This window comes from Adiantum capillus-veneris, chromosome 29 (genome assembly GCF_014529385.1).
Source record: "Adiantum capillus-veneris isolate H3 chromosome 29, ASM1452938v2, whole genome shotgun sequence".
NCBI classification, from domain to species: domain Eukaryota; kingdom Viridiplantae; phylum Streptophyta; class Polypodiopsida; order Polypodiales; family Pteridaceae; genus Adiantum; species Adiantum capillus-veneris.
In genome coordinates, this window is record NC_140959.1 from 14512960 (window position 1) to 14530314 (window position 17355).

General features: G+C 39.9%; 1 pseudogene; it reads left to right on the forward strand.

Moving 5' to 3' along the window:
- Nucleotides 1-11376: 11376 nt before the first annotated feature.
- LOC147418804 (uncharacterized) lies at nucleotides 11377-15479 on the forward strand (annotated as a pseudogene).
- Nucleotides 15480-17355: the final 1876 nt, after the last annotated feature.

The following is a 17355-nucleotide window of genomic DNA, read 5'->3' on the forward strand; positions in this document are numbered from 1 at the left end:
AAGCATAGAAGATACAATTTGGATGCACAAAGAAAATTTGCACATGTTGTCACCTTTTGGGGATAGGGTCCCAAAATTGGGCCTCAAGGTAGGTTCAGATTGGACGGCGATAGCTGTGAGTCACCATGCACATCCAATGAGAGTGAACTAGCTATATAAAGGTGTTCATACTGCATAACGATAGCTGATGCAACCGGTGCTAATGTACGACACAAAATGGGCGCCCCCCCTCCCCCCCACAAAACAAGGAGAGTAAACAAAAATTACATGTTGAAAAAGAACCCTTCAATTTTTTGCTAACAAAAACCACCCTTCAATTGCAAATTTTTGAGTTCTATGGTGCTCTTCTAAGGTTTGCAATGGTATGGTTACACTCTTTGGTCGCCTAAGTGTGAACCTTGAGGTGGTGGTAGAAGAGTGGTCTAAGTACTTTTTCACCCTTTGGTGTTGACAAAATAGTGTATACCTTAGGTGTTCCACCCAAAAAAAATCTCTTTTTCAACTCTTCTTCTACCATCCAATGTGACTCTAGCCTTACTTCGTAGCCGCAGCAACGTGCGGGTCACATACTAGTGATATCATTAAACTCACTAATTCATAGTGAGACTAAGATGAAACTTCGTTCAATTTCCTATATCTCGAGCACCAAAAGCTTTGAACCCACAACGACAACGTTTTGTTTCATGTGCCCTAAGGCTAAGTCGAACTTGGTGCAACCAGGATTAAGGGAAGAAAACCTGACCTGTTGCAAAAGCAGAGAAGCCTCAAAGAAAAACATCGCATGAGGAAATTTTAGCGAAAAGGAAGCACGCTCATAGAGTAGAGCTGGAGAGAAATACGATCATGCATTCGTTTGCAAAATTATAGCTTTATCTTCTAAAATACGAAGGGGTTATCATTGCGTTAACAAGACTCCGAGAAGCCAATAGAGAAATTTGGATTTGTTGAATGTGGGTACCTTCCTCCCCCTACTTCCTCCACTAGCTTTGGGTGCTACTCGGCTCTAACGACGACGTTTGTGTGTGTGTGTGTCTTGATGTTTTTGTGACTCACTATTCTTCCGCATTCCAAAATCCACAATCCTTGCCCCCAAGGCATGTGTGATTTAGAGATGGCTAGTGGTTCAGAATGCAACGGCTTGTAGCTAGAGAGCTATAGGGGAGGAAAACACACTATAAAAGAAATAGTCACTATGCTTGTGTTTAGAGTCAAACATTAAGTGCGGGCGTGAGTTGAGGCAATAGAGCTCAAACATAGCACTTAAACCCTCCTACAAGTGCTTGGCTTGTTATGAATATGCCCATTGTTATCCAAATTGTAAACTAAATTGTACTATATATCATTCTCTTAAAAAAATTGCAACACATGAGACAATAGGCTTATTTGATATTCATAAAAAACCAAATACATCAGCGATGATACAAGGTGTGGTGATGGACTCTCTACGGAACAAAACTAAAGTTTGTACATGCCACCATCCAAAGACATATGTATTAGTACACATTCTGATATTGTGGGAAGACAAGTACAATACGAAGAATCCCAATCTTCGAGCGAGCATTAAATCGAGCAAACAAATACAAAGACATTGAAAACATTTAGACACATATTTGTTGATAATCAATAGTTTCCAAAGAAAACCCAAAGGATTCATATAGCGAGCAAATCCGAGTGAGCACTAAATCGAGCAAAGACATTGAAAATATTTAGACACATATTTGTTGATGACCAATAGTTTCCAAGGAAATAAATTGGTAGTTTATCGTGCCTCTGACGAGGTAAACCCATATGATTTAGAACTATGTTGTCGTATAAGGTAAAGCCAATATATTCAAAACCATGAACTCTCTTAACACGGTTGTTGGTAGTGAATGCAAAGACAATGTAGACATTCAAACACATTGCTATTGATGACCTATAATTTTTAAGAAAATATAGTTGAGAGCATACTAAGTAACTGAACTCACGCAATTCCTTACACACAATTCCTTACGAGCCAAAAGCCATAAAATTGTCAAATCCTAGGATAGAAGCTGATAGTAAATCCAAATGCCAACAAAAAACGATCACAATATACTAAATACATGGAAAGTTTATGTGTTCGAAGCCTTATATGTTCGACGTATCCCAAAAATTCAAAATTGCAACCTAAAAACTCCTAAGATGGTGATTGATAGTTAACGTAAATGCCCACAAAAAACTACTGCAACAAACAAATCTGAGTGAGCACTAAATCGAGCAAAGACATTGAAAACATTTAGACACATATTTGTTGATGACCAATAGTTTCCAAGGAAATAAATTAATAGTTTACCGTGCCTCTTACGAGGTAAACCCATATGATGTGTTGTCGTACAAGGTAAAGCCAATATATTCAAAACCATGAACTCCCTTACCACGATTGTTGGTAAGGAATGCAAAAACAGTGTAGACATTTAAACACATTGCTATTGACGACCTATAATTTTTAACAAAATATAGTCGAGAGCATACTAAGGAACTGAACTCACGCAATTGCTTACAAGGCAAAGCCAAAAGATGCAAAAATTATCAACTCCCAGGATAGAAGCTGGTAGTAAATCCAAATGCCAACAAAAAACGACAACAATATATTAAATACATGAAAAGTTTATGTGTTCGAAGCCTTACGTTCGACATTTCCCAAAAATTTCAAAATTGCAACCTAAAAACTCCTAGGATGGTGATTGATAGTTAACGTAAATGCACACAAAAAAGTACTGCAACGGTGTGCAGTATATAATTTGAACATCATGTTGTGTAAGTATCCCAAGGACGCACAGCTGCCCTAGTTCCCCCCAGATCCTGAAAAATTTCTACCTTGGATAAAGCAGCCTGGTGCATGAACTCATGGGCATGTGAGTCTAACTCAAGAATATGAAGAAATACATAGTACATGTGTTTGCACGGCACATAGGTCTGTTTTTTTTATTCTCTCTTTTGGAAGTCCTCGCATGTGCATCATGGAAAATCAGAGATTGTCACTGAGTATGTTATCCCCTTTGCCTTGGACCCCTCTGTACTGACATAGAAAACATGTGTTTCATTGCACACAATAATCACTTCTTTCACCAATTTTGCTTCAAGTGTGCTCCCCAAAGCAATCCTTGTATGAAAATCTTTGTCAGCTTTGATCTCCACTTAACAATCTTCCCATCCCTATACCTAGGACGAAAGGCACTGGGAACACTATTTCTTGATCGCAAACCACTACCTAAATTGGTAGCCTTTGTTGTTGATTGAAGGACAAATCCATTTGCTTGCAAGTGCTCCACCTCAACTGGCAACAATTGTGTTCCCTGCGCTACAGGCCAAACACCTGGTGCTGGCCCTGGAGCCCCTACAATCATTTCATGTATCCACCATGTATGCATGTTATTGGAGTTGCAAAACCACAAAAAACCTTCCACTAAACCACCTGGATTTGAACCAGAGGCAGGATACTTTCTGCGTCCCCAAAAGCATGGAGCAGCAGTTCCACGTGTGACATCGTCATTCCCTTCATTGATGTATCGTGCACATCTAACACTCTGATTATCAACCATCCCAAAGCAAGTCATCTTTCTACCAGGCTCAGTTCTTCTTATAGACCAAAGTGTCTTTGGAACATTAACCTCGTGCCAATATTTGCCAACTCCACAGCTAGTCTCTGGATGCACATCTGGCCCTACAACCGTCTCTGTAACTGTCACAAATTCTGGTCTATGAGTGTCTTCATCAAGCAGCTCATCTGCATCAACAAATGTTGGTCGCTTCTTCTTAGCACTCTTCTCTCGCAAGGGAGCTCTATTCATTTCAGGGCTTTGAAAACCATCTCAGACATTGAAGAGTGGTGTTGATGTTGTTGATGATCGGCCCAAAAATCGCTTTGCGAGATCATCGATCCCAGGACCAGTAGTAGACCTAACACCTTTTAGATAAGCATTGTATTTGGCGCTTTGTAGCACTGCCATTGCCATGTCTGCACCAACTACCTCATACAAGCTAATTTTCTCTTTGTTACCAATTAGATGCACGCATGCTTGCATGCTTAACCTCAGACACGTTTGTTGTGGGCACAAAATTTCCAGACTCATCCTGTGTTACAAATCTCCCTCCCCAATTGTTATCTTACTCCCACCTAGCCATCCAAGTCTCTAACAAGCCATCCTCTCCGACATCTCTCATGCCCTGCCTTCAAAATTGGCGTAGATCTTTTTACAAATGTCTGCTTGATTCTCCTCAATGGTGCACTCCGCCTTTTTCGGCACAAATTTTGTGATCCTCTTGTGAAGATGGACGGATACATTTCACTGCATGTTGAATCATGGACTGCTCCCAATGAAAGCCACATGATCGTTCTTTGGAAGGTATTTTTGTTTTTGCCCCACCAAAGTAAACAGTCTGAACAGCAATCCAATTTGCTTTTGCTTCATCTGCCATAAACCCTCTGAATTTTGTCTTTTCATACCCTTGATCTTGCACCACTTTATTTAACATTTTCCAAAACTCTATTTGAGCAAATTTATTTTCAACAGTGAATTCACAGGTGGCAATTGTCATTAATTCACGCACAAATGGGTAATAGACATGAGCAGACATTGTTGGCCACCCTTGAACACGGTGCACATGATAAAAGTGAACCCACATTTTCTCTAAAGTTTCCTCCTGGACGCATCTTATTCACCAAGTCAACTCCACTCCCTGGACCTATGATCGACATTTTGAAACACTGTGGCTGCTCTGAACTCCAAGCTATCCAGGGAAAAAAGTACACTATGAATGAAATTTATTTTCAACAGTGAATTCACAGGTGGCAATTGTCATTAATTCACGCACAAATGGGTAATAGACATGAGCAGACATTGTTGGCCACCCTTGAACACGGTGCACATGATAAAAGTGAACCCACATTTTCTCTAAAGTTTCCTCCTGGACGCATCTTATTCACCAAGTCAACTCCACTCCCTGGACCTATGATCGACATTTTGAAACACTGTGGCTGCTCTGAACTCCAAGCTATCCAGGGAAAAAAGTACACTATGAATGAATAGATAGAGGAGTAATGGTATCAAGAAATTCTGAAAACTCTCCATCTTCAATAGAGTCATTTTTGCCAGCAGTTTCCATCACAAGCTTATCTAATATCACGTCTTGGGGAGCAACACGTTCTAATTGCTTGGCAGTTGTGAATGTTATAGAAATGATATTTTATGATTTATTGCAGCTGACAGGTGGAAAAGACTAGACCCATCTTGGCCTATGAAAATGTATTTGTATATCATGTACATTTTATTATTCAAGTGCTCTTTTATGAGCTTTGGCCAATTATGACCGGTCGGCCAGTTTGTAACCAATTTGACCATTCAAGAAATCTATATAACAAATACGTGCAAGAAGGAAATGGTCACTCTTGCACGGGGGGAGATTGCACCCAGTGTTTGTGTATTTCTTCTCCCTTCTCCTCTCTTCTCTCTCGCCGTGCCAGCGTAGCACTCGGCTCTCGGAGGTGCGCTTGCACGTTCTCCCTCGCTCTATTCTATTTTCTATCTCTCTATGTTCGTGTTGAGATCGATCATGTGCGTATGCGACGATTCAGGTATGTTGATCTATCATTTTTATGGTATGTATTGCGCTATTATGAGTACTTTGCAGGGCAGCCACGCTCCCGTTTGTAGCAGTGGTATCAGAGCTTTGACTACGTTCGCGGGCTTGTCGTAATCATGGCTATCATGATCAAAGATAAGTAACGCATACTGTTGACTTGATTCTTTTTGTTTAAAATTGCATGTAGATGTTTACTAGTAATCCTTCAAGATCAACGTTGTGCTTTGATTATTTACGCACCATAGATTATCATGATTGCACACCAATTTACTTGGTAAGTATAATTGACTATTTGATTAGCATAATTTAGCATAAGTTGGTACTAAATTACGATGGATTTAAGTGTTATGATTGACGAGAGCGATGTACGCAAGCAAATATATGCAAGGATAGTAGGAGTTAGGCTACCGTATTATTGCCAATAATGAGATCTAGAATACTTAATTATGTAGAAGGTGTGAAGAACACTTGAGGTGGTATGCTGTAGAGACAAATTTTGCTGGTGAGAACGACCCTCGGACTATCTTTTTCTTTTTTTTAAGTCACACTTATTAAAATTCAAGTAATATCGTGCATCTCCACTGCTGACGAATGAACATCCCCCCTCTGCAATAGTCCGACTCTATCTCTCTCATTGTCAGCGTCTCGTTCACTGCACCGCTGCACAACTTGCAAGTGCGCACACACACGCAAGACACCTCCTGTTGGTTTCCAACTTCCGTAACCCTTTATTGCTAATGTAGATCAATTAGGAGCTGGCCAAACTTATCAGAGGAGTCTTCATCCAGTGGCATTCACTGGGTGTGGACTCTTCAGCACGAAGGGAAACCACTGCCAAAATCAGACTTACCCTTTCATCAAGCAAGACCAGGCATCACATATATGGCTTTGGTTGAATTACAACGTCGGGGGACTTTACTGTTCGGCTACTGAAGTTGCCCAAATTGCATGCACTACCACCGCGAGTACAAGCGCACCATTGAAATCCTTCCCTCCCTCAACAACCACCCTCCCTTTCTCTCTCTCTCTCTCTCTCTTTCTTGCATGGCTGGGTAGTAGCATGAAATACAGCCTCACATTTCGCTCTCTCCCTCCCCTGTTTACTTGCGGCGCCCACACTCCAAACTCTCTCTTTCCCCCTCTCACCAAAACTGACGCCTCATGCAGATCAGGTTTGCTCTTTCTCTCTCACCCCATGCAGATCAGGTTTTCTCTTTCTCTCTCTTCCTCTCCCTCTCTTTCTCTAGTCCACTGCCGGCCAAACGTGCTCTCTCTCTCTCTCTCTCTCTCTCTCTCTCTCTCTCTCTCTCTCTCTCTCTCTCTCTCTCTCTCTCTCTCTCCTCTCTCTCCTCTCTCTCTCTCTCTCTCTCTCTCTCTCTCTCTCTCTCTCTCTCTCTCTATCTCGTTCGGCTCAACCACCCAACTCCATGCAGCCAACTAATCACCCCCAGCCACTCAACCCACAGCTACCATGCAACAGTATCTCTCTCCCTCGTTATCATGCAAACGTCGAACATTTTCTCTCTCCCCCTCTCGTCAGTTGACGGATTCCAACAACTGGCTGCGCACCACGCAGCCGCCATGCAGCTTTTTAAAATAGAAAAAAAGGGGCGGCCCACCTGGAGTTTCATTTGCGTGCCACCCACCAGTCGTTTTTTCTCTCTCTCTCAGCCAGCTACTACCACCGTCTGTGCATGTGTTGCCCTCAATCCACCCGTTCCTCCCTCTCTCGCTCTCGCCCTCTCCTCTCACTTAAACTCCAGTTGTGCGGCCGCTTATAGAGGGGCCGCATGCAGGTTCCGCAAAGCAGGGATGACAGTCAGGAACACGACTGCAGACAAGCAAGGAGTTGTCACATGTGTGTAGGATTGCAGCGAGCAGAGGGGTGACCCGTGGTTGGCAAGGAGGAGGACAGATGAGACCCCCACTTAGCGACAAGCAGAGGGTTCGCTTGCTACGGGGGGAACTGGAGAACGGCATGCTGAGCAAGGCCATGTACGAGGAGAAGGGGATGATGATGAGAGTATGAAGGAGGGCGATACGATGAGGGTTGGAGGGTGTCAGGAGGAACCAGAGTTGCAAAGAAATGAGGGAACCTATAATGGGCAGTCAAAAGGGGGAGTCTGAGATGGTTGTGTAGGGCAACATGCTATGGAAGGCTGCAAGCTATAGGAAGCGACGAGGAGAAAGGGACTCACTTTCATGGGTTGCGTGCAGAGCGACCTTATATATATATATATAATAATTTTTTTAGAACAAGGCGGAGTGTAGATCATGGTGGGCATCCACAAGTCAACATAAAGAGTACATTTGGTCCAAGGCGGCATATCAAAATTTCGATCCGACGTCCAAAGTGGAAGATAGCCAACTGCATTATCTTGCTTGTGCTTGTCTGTCACGGATTCCCTAGATCCTATGCCAAAGGAGGGTCGTTTTTTCATGGACTTTGTCATTGTACATCCCTATTTACAGATTTATACCCCCTGACTTATGTCCATCTTTCCTCTTGCTCTTGGGTCTAGTTGTTTGTCGTTATAAGTGTGCGAGAGGGAGTGGTGCATGTTAGAGATTTTTAAAGGGATCTATGTATTGGCCAATTTTGAGGTGCCATAAATGTGAAACTACAATGCAAAGGTTGTAGGTAAGGGTCAATATTCCTTTCTTCGTGATTAGGTATATGCAATTAGGATTGGTTGGATATGAGTTCACACAGTAGTCGTTTCCAAATTGTGTGTGTATACTCTTACGCTACTGTCAGACGACAGTTTGTGAACTCAGTCGTGTCGTTATTATGTCCGTCTACCGTTGATAATAAACAACGTCTTCACACTATTGGTGAGCATCACCGTTGCATCTATTGGCTGCTGTCCACATGCCGAGTCGCGTGAGGCGAGAGTTGGTGTATGCTTGTTGGCTTGCTGCTACCATAGCTATTACTGACACTAAACTTGTTGAAATTGTTGTCGACCACATGTTATGACAGTGCACCCCTCGATCTCACACTATGAAGATGCCTCACATTACTGTTGTGAAAATAAGAAGCTTATTATTCTTCACACAAATTTTCCATTTTCATCTCGACATCGCCAGCTCACGGCAAATGGTCATCTCTTTTGATTGATTCCTTTACCATAAAGTTAAGCCTCTAATACCCACAATTTTGCTCTCTGATAAATAGCTTGGGTAATTTTGCACACTACCACGTCGTGAAATTTCTCTTCCCATCATGATGATATCTAATGCACTGTACCCATCTATTTTTCTTTTAATTATTCACAAGTCATGTCTGCTCTCAACATGTTTATCTGTATCTATAATCCCTTTTAAATTGCAATGTATATAGCTTTAAGAAAGGAAAGTCCTTGATGTTCAATCAAATCCAATGTTTAATATTGAATTTCTTATGCAACGATATCATTTTACAGACTAAGTGACAATCCAGCTAGTGATTTCTTTCAATTATAGCCGAGCATTGCAATGTTAATTTGATTTGTGAAAATAGCATTACTTGTTGTCAAGTGTGGTGCTAGCAAACGGTACGTACCATACATCAACCTCACTCATGTTTCATATTTCGTTTACCTATATTAACTTATGAATTGTGAAATTTACATCACTTGCACTTACACTAAATGGCATTCCTTATATGACGATTTTTTTTTCACTGATCTATAAAACTATTTACATCATCTAAGGTGATTTGGAATGATGGCAATAATGTGTAAGTACCTTTGCACTCGAATATACTCCAGTATTGTATCAAATAGGTGGCAAATATTTTATTATGCGTTGTCTAGTCCATTGGTCACATGCACACAGACTCGCCGATTTAGGCAGTGTGTAGATACTCATCTTGGTGCAGATCCGCCGATTTAGGCAGCACATTGATAAATTGCAGATTCATGATTTTTAAACAATATCAAATTCAGATTCGCCGATTTAGGCAGAATTAGTGCAAATTCGCCGATTTAGGCAGCACGTCCTATTAGTGCAGATTCGTCGATTTAGGCAGAACGTATTATTGGTGTAGATTTGCCGATTTAGGCAACACCAATTACGAAATCATGCTGCAGTGGCTGGCCACCACTGTAACTGGTATGATTTTGTTACCCGGGTACACAATGAAAGTGATTTGGATTTGGACTTATGCTGTGGAATTGGAATTGGATTGGGATTTGGTATCGGGTGATTATTATGGCAGTGTTCATGTGATGAGACTTGACATTATGAGATCGATGATGAGTGTGACCAATGATATCCTGATTCACCAGGGTATGACATATACTGCTTATTCTAGTGGTATGGGACACTAGAATAGGTAGTATGTGGATGACGGCAGGCATAAGCTAATGTTGTTTAGTTTCATAAATTTTTCTTTTATTATGTGATGTTTTTGACACAACATACTAATCGCTTTTTTTGACAAGTATTGTTTGGAGATTTTTATATTCGCAACTGAGGACAGTTGCTTTCCAACGGAGAGGTATGTTATAGAAATGATATTTTATGATTTATTGCAGCTGACAGGTGGAAAAGACTAGACCCATCTTGGCCTATGCAAATGTATTTGTATATCATGTACATTTTATTATTCTTTTATGAGCTTTGGCCAATTATGACCGGCCGGCCAGTTTGTAACCAATTTGACCATTCAAGAAATCTATATAACAAATACGTGCAAGAGGGAAATGGTCACTCTTGCACGGGGGGAGATTGCACCCAGTGTTTGTGTATTTCTTCTCCCTTCTCCTCTCTTCTCTCTCGCCGTGCCAACGTAGCACTCGGCTCTCGGAGGTGCGCTTGCACGTTCTCCCTCGCTCTATTCTATTTTCTATCTCTCTATGTTCGTGTTGAGATCGATCATGTGCGTATGCGACGATTCAGGTATGTTGATCTATCATTTTTATGGTATGTATTGCGCTATTATGAGTACTTTGCAGGGCAGCCACGCTCCCGTTTGTAGCAGTGAAAGGATCTTGGTTTGATTTAGTTTGCAAAAGCGAATCTATCATTTGCTCAGCAGACCTATTCTTTCCCTGAACACAAGGGTGCTTATGCTCTCCCATATGAATAGCACATCGAGTAACTCTTTGCTTATCTTTTGGCAAACAGTAATAAATAACAGCAGGACATGTTGCAACACAAAAAGGCATTTGATTGCAATGGACACAAACCACTGTCCCCAGCTCAGGTGTCAATATTCCAATGGAAATAACTTTAGAGAGACGACCATGCCATTGTGATTCATTATGAACTCTTGCTCGCAAATAGAAAGGACATGCATCATTGACACAACGGAGATGACCTGAACACCTACTGAAGCGAATGGAACCAGGAAAGCAATCACTACTACAAGTGACATATTCTATCCACAAATGACAATCATGACGCTGCTCCATGCCAACCGTTGTATTTTCATTGCTTGTTGGTGGCAATTCAAATGCAACATATCCATCGTATTGAGCAGGAATCTCCTTACATTGAACAATTTCATTAGTCTTCTTCAAAGAGTAGCAAAATATATTGTTGTATTTTTAGAATTTATTTTTATGCACAAAAAAGGTTCTAGTCATACATGTTACATGTTAGCGTGCATTTTTACAAGCAATGTTTTGTTGGAGATAGTATTTATTTTTTGTCTTCAATCTTTATTTTTTGTCTCCTCCAATGGACTATGTAACATTGCTTATAGACATGCATGTTAACATTCATGTTTAGAGGCAAGTTTTCATTGCTTATAGACATGAATGTTAAAGTTCATGTTTAGAGGCAATGTACAAATTTTTTCAGATGTTGATTGTGTATTTTATTTGTAGTCCATCTCGTGGAAGATTAAAGAAAAGTCTATGTAATGAAAAGTCTACACAACCACTTGAAAGTAGTGAACAGGTGTCATCAGTGTCAGTAACAGAAATGTCAGAGTGTCATGGCATTGAAGAGGAAGAGATTCACTCTGTGGATGTTGACCAAGGATCTATGCACGAAATTGATGACACATTGGCTCCTAAAGAAAACGAACTTCAAATTATCCCTTGGGAAATGCGAGATGAGGTAACTACAGCTGCAGAGATTGATGAGGAGAAAAATATTTTTATGCATAGAGGTGCCGATGTACGTCAGACCACACGTATGTTCAGTTGCTTTGACTGTCCTCCTATACCATTGTGTAGGTTGATTCCATATGCTAGAGTCAGAGGTTTAAGAGATGATTTAGGTGGATTAAAAACGGCTTTTGCAAGGGAAGGATATATGCAAGAAAAGGGAGCTTTCATTGTTTCACTTTGGACATTTAAGAGAGAGCAAACCATTGCTACAGGTAATTGAAGCTTCTTAAATTTGTTAAGTGAATTTCTATTTTAAAAATTCTTTTTGAATTCACTAATTTTGGTTTCTTGTTTTAAAGATGACATCAAGGAAAAATGGAATCCTCTTTGGACAGAAATCAATGAGGAGTATGAGTTGGAGCTCAAAAGAAAACCAAGGTTTGCAGATCTGTCAGACCGCATGTTTTATGTTTGGGAGGGCAACCATCGCACGCTTGCATGGACTGAAGCTATCAAAGAAAAGTTTTCCACCTCAAAGGAGAGACATTGTAGGGTCCTTTGTACTATCATAGATCCCACCAAGGTTCCTGAGATTGCATTGCTGAGTAGCTTGCAACGAATGAATGTGTGAGTATCTACTAAAGCATATATCTTGTTGTTGAATACTTTATTATGGAAACAAATCAATATAGGTTTTTGCAGTATGAACATGCATGCTTTGGTGGCCACTCACATATGGGATGAGATTGTGAACACCAATCACATATGTGCAGCTGAACATAAAAGCTACCTAAAAACTCTCCCCGACAAAGACCAGAAACTAATTGCATCTGTGCGAAGAAAGTATGCTAAAGGTGCATAACCTTGGTATCCACTCACACGACGCTACCTTGGCATGCTATTTATAGATGTTTTTTTTTTTTTTTTTGCTTGAAAATTATTTTTAAGTCATTTGAATAACTCTTAGACAAATTGATTTCTTTTTTAGATTCAAATAACTAAAGAGAAAGAGTCTAGATTGACTCAACTCAAGCAAGGAATGCGTGTAGAGGATGTGAAGAAGGAGGAGAAGAGCATTCATCGTGAGATAATACATAAATATCAAGAACGCATTGGAAAGGTACACTTCACCAAATAATCAAGCAATAGTCATTGTGTTGAATGTTGTTATGGATCTGAAGTAAAACTTCATGCTCTTTGTATTGTGTTGTAGCTCTTGAATATTTTGGATCCCAATCTTGGGACAAACTGGTTGGCAAAGATTATGTCACTCAAATGGGGACATGACAGCTGGGCAACTTTAGAGAAGCTAAACTTGATTGCACTCCATGATGCCCCTATGCAGAATAAAATCCAATGGGTTTCATTACTCGAGTCTAATAGGATCACAAGGACTGCTTTTGGTTTGAAGAAGGGAGATAATTTGTTTCGACAGTGAGTATGATTTACTAGTTATTTAATGTTTGGCTTGCTTTGTCTAAGAGATAATATTTGTTTAAATAACACAACTTTGCTTTTTTTAAATTTGTAGTTGGCTGCGTAGAGAGGGCTACCTTGCTCGTGTCTATGAGAGAGCAACACAACTTGTTTTGGACAATTCAAATGTGCCAGGAGGGGCACCATTGCCACATGAATGCACATTGGGGTTCTACTTTGATGAAATTAAGTTTGAAGCTAGGCCTTTTCTCTATCCTTTGGAGGTTTCTTTGGAGGCCAAAAGCAAAGATGTAGAGAAACAAGCACTCAAGAAAGTTGATACTTTTTGAATGGCAGCTCAACGATTGGCTTATAGGTTTGTAACAATTTTGATCTTGCTTTGTATGTCACTATCGACTCATGTGTTCAATGTTTTTGTTTCTTGTTAGGTTTTTGTCACTTTTGGTTTCAAAGGGGATCTTGCCAACTCTCCCATTTGTGGTGAGACAGTGGGCACAGACTCCGTCAAAGGACACATATATGTATCCCCCTAGCATGCCCACTTTGACAACATGGGAGAGAGATACATGTCCATGGTGGTTAGATATGGTGCAGGGTCACATCCTTGAGAGAGAGAAAGAGCTTCGAGAAACCATGCTTAGGGATGCAGCAGCAGAGGCGAGACAACCACCACCTGCTACTTCAGAGGCGAGACAACCAGGTATGCTTATGTCATTCTTTAACTTTTATGTTTTCATGCTGTTGATTCTTGTAGGTTCAAAAACTGTTGTATATGTCTTTTAAGGTGTCCACTTGTCTAGTGAGAGGATGGAGACTTTGGTTGATACCACTATTGTGAAGGATGTTCTAGAGCATGGTAAGTGTCAAAATTTTTATTGTCGACTTTTATTAATACTTTGTGAAAAAGTTTACATATCATAAATATGTTGTCGCAGACTCCTCGGGCTTGATTGTTGTTAGGAGGAGCATACAATTTGTCTATGTTTTGGAGTCTCCTTTGCGTTACCCAATGCTTCCTTTTGATACACGATGTATTGCTATTGTTGGCAATTACATTTCTATCGCTGCAAACTATAGAGAGGGTACTCGCAATGCATCGTGGAATCTTGTGCATCAACATATGTCTCGAGTTCGCTCAAGCGGTGTGCCATACACTCGTGGGGGAAAGTCTGTTTCGTGGGCCGCATATTTTGTCTTCTTGGATCTTCCTTTTGGTGGATTGCATATTGGTTCTTCTTCTCCATCTCGTTGGGATATTTGCACTGAGAAGCATGTACGATCTGCTATCCATTTGACTTTTTCTACACTTGCAGATTCTGGATGGCTGCTCATTATGGCTTCTACTCCAGGTATTTGTGTTGTGTTTGATTACTTGCATTAATATTATTTCATAATATCGGTAGTTTTTTCTTACAAGAACCTATGAATAGGAGAGGTTATTGGATGGGTGGAGAGGTTCTGTCGTGCTTCACAGATGGTGGTACATCGTCGCATTATAGTGCTCCATCATAGTTCATATGGATATGTTGAGAGTTTATCTGGTCGAATTCAGGTATTGTTTTCACTTCAGTATTGTATAGTTTTGTTGAGGCTCTTTCTTCAATGTTTCTTCAATGTTGTGGTTTTGTAATTTGATTTGCAGTGCCAGTGCTCTATGCTACTTATGGTACACACGATTGGGATGAAACCAGCATGCTTTGTGGCTGAGAGCACCACTATGTTCTCTCGCTTGGGTCTCCAGCCTTCAGATTCGTTCATGACACACCATTTTCCGGAGCCTTCCTTGGCTAGATCAGGATCAGGGATGCCTTGGCGGGGTGAGATGCAGCGGAGCCAGGCTTTTGTTGCAGCTGCTTTGTCAACGTGGAGGTATTTGTTTGGAGCTTGGGTGTGGTACAGCTCCCGTTTTGGTTGCATGCTTATCATCTGAACGAGCATGTGCTGCGCTTGACACCGATGAGTCTCTTATTAGAGACTATATGGTTCCATTGCTTTGCCCTAAAAAGCGAAGCCGAGAGGAGGCATCTACCTCTCTAGATGTTGAGGTTTAGGGTGACATGCCATCGCATGTTGACCCTTATAATGACTAGTGAGACTTCGCTCCTACTACATTGACATTACTTTTGTGTTTTTGATCTTTGTGTTGTGTTTCACTTTTTGGCATTTATGTATCTTGCGTAAGAATTACGTCTAATGTTATTAGATCCATATATTAAATTTTGATTACATGCATAATAACTACATATACTTTTCTTTGTTTGTGGAAGTGCATTGCCAATTTATGCAGAAGCAGCGGCTCAAAGAATGGCGAAGGAATTGAGATACGACTTTTGTATCTGTGAAACGCGTCATAAACGCAATGTTTTCATTGATGACGATTGAGACTCTTCATAGAGTCTAAGAATTATTAGGGAGTGCTTATGATGTAGAGTTTAAGTATTGACAAATGGACATATCATTCCTTCTATGATTTTGAAAGTGAATATTTTGAAATCCTCATGTGAGGTGTCCATTGGACCATGGTTAGTTTGAAATTTTCTTCATTTTACAAAGGAAGCTTTGTCCAAATTTTTTTTATGAAAGACTCTTGTATTAATGATTTGACAACATAATTTGTATTATGGATAATACATAACATTGTGAATTGATGAGACGAATGCGACTCCTTCAAGAATCTAGAGAATTGTTGGCAAGTGTTTGTGATGTAGGGTTTAGTTATTAACAAATAAGATAGTGTTTGTGAAAATGTAGCTTATTGAGTTCATTTTCTTGTATTATGATTCACTTCCCTATTAGGTTCGCTCTGTGTTTTGGGTCTTTATGTTATGTTTCACTTTTTGGCATTTATGTATCTTGCGAAAGAATTACGTTTAATGTTATTAATGAGATCCATAGATTGAATTTTGAGTGCATGCATATTGACTACATTCACTTTTGCTTGTTTGTGGAAGTGCATTGCCGATCTATGTAGAGGAAGCGGCTCAAAGGATGGCGAAGCAATTGCGATACGACTTTCATATCTGTGAAATGCGTCATAAACGCAATGTTTTCATAAATGAAGGATGCGACTCTTCATAGAGTCTAGAATTATTATCGAGTGCTTATGATCTAGAGTTTAAGTATTGACAAATGGACATGTCATTCCTTGTATGATTTTGAAAGTGAATATTTTGAAATCCTCATGTGAGGTGTCCAATGGACCATGGTTAGTTTGAAATTTTTTTCATTTTACAAAGAAAACTTTGTCCATTTTTTATGGAATTCTCTTGTATTAATGATTTGACAACGTAATTTGTGTTATGGATAAACATTAAATCATTGATGAGATGAAAGCAACTCCTTAAAGAATTTAGAGAATTGTTGGCAAGTAATTGTGATGTAGGGTTTAGTTATTAACAAATGGGATAGTGTTTGTAATACTATAACTTGTTGAGTTCATTTTCATGTATTATGATTCACTTTCTTAATTTGTTTGCTCGGATCTGTGTTCGCTCGAAAAATGTCGCTCGGGGTATGGCAAGACTCATACAATACCACCCAAGCCAATTGTGATCGTTGTCAATCCCAAGAAACCCCTCGCATGCTCAAGTGAATACATAATGCAATCTGGTCAGGATAGTGTACAATCATTTTGGTATTTCTAGCCAAAAGGGTCTAGTCCTAGGAGAATGAATCTGGGTTGAACTAGAATTAATTATGACAATATTCTGAATACATTTGGCATGTTCTAATGCCAGATTTATATTGATAGCTTTCAACTTTTTCAGGTCTGTGCAAACATGCATTGTAGTCGTGCTTCCATAGATGATTTCTCTAGTCATTGTTTTTTCATGTAACAAATAGCTATTCATGAGACATTGTCTATCAGTAAACATATGTGATACTCCAATCTATGGGATTTATGAAAGCAATTGGAATGATTGAAAACACCAAACTAATAATACATTCATCACAACATTGAGATTGGCCATGAATTCAAATCAAAGATAGTTGAGAAAGATTAGTTTGAAAATTAGACAACAAGGTTTATGTTACAAATACTATGAGTTTATTGTCTAAAAGACTAGCAGGTTGTGAAGTTCATCTATCATCCCAAGTACCAGAAATTAAGAAAATTAAAGGTAGGTGAGAAAGACTAGTTTGAAAATCAGACAACCAGGATTATACTATGAAAGACCAGCAGGTTTGTAAAGTTGACATACCATCCCAAATTCCAACAATTAAGAAAACATTGAGCGATACTCGAGGTTCAAACCTCCCTTGTTTTGGA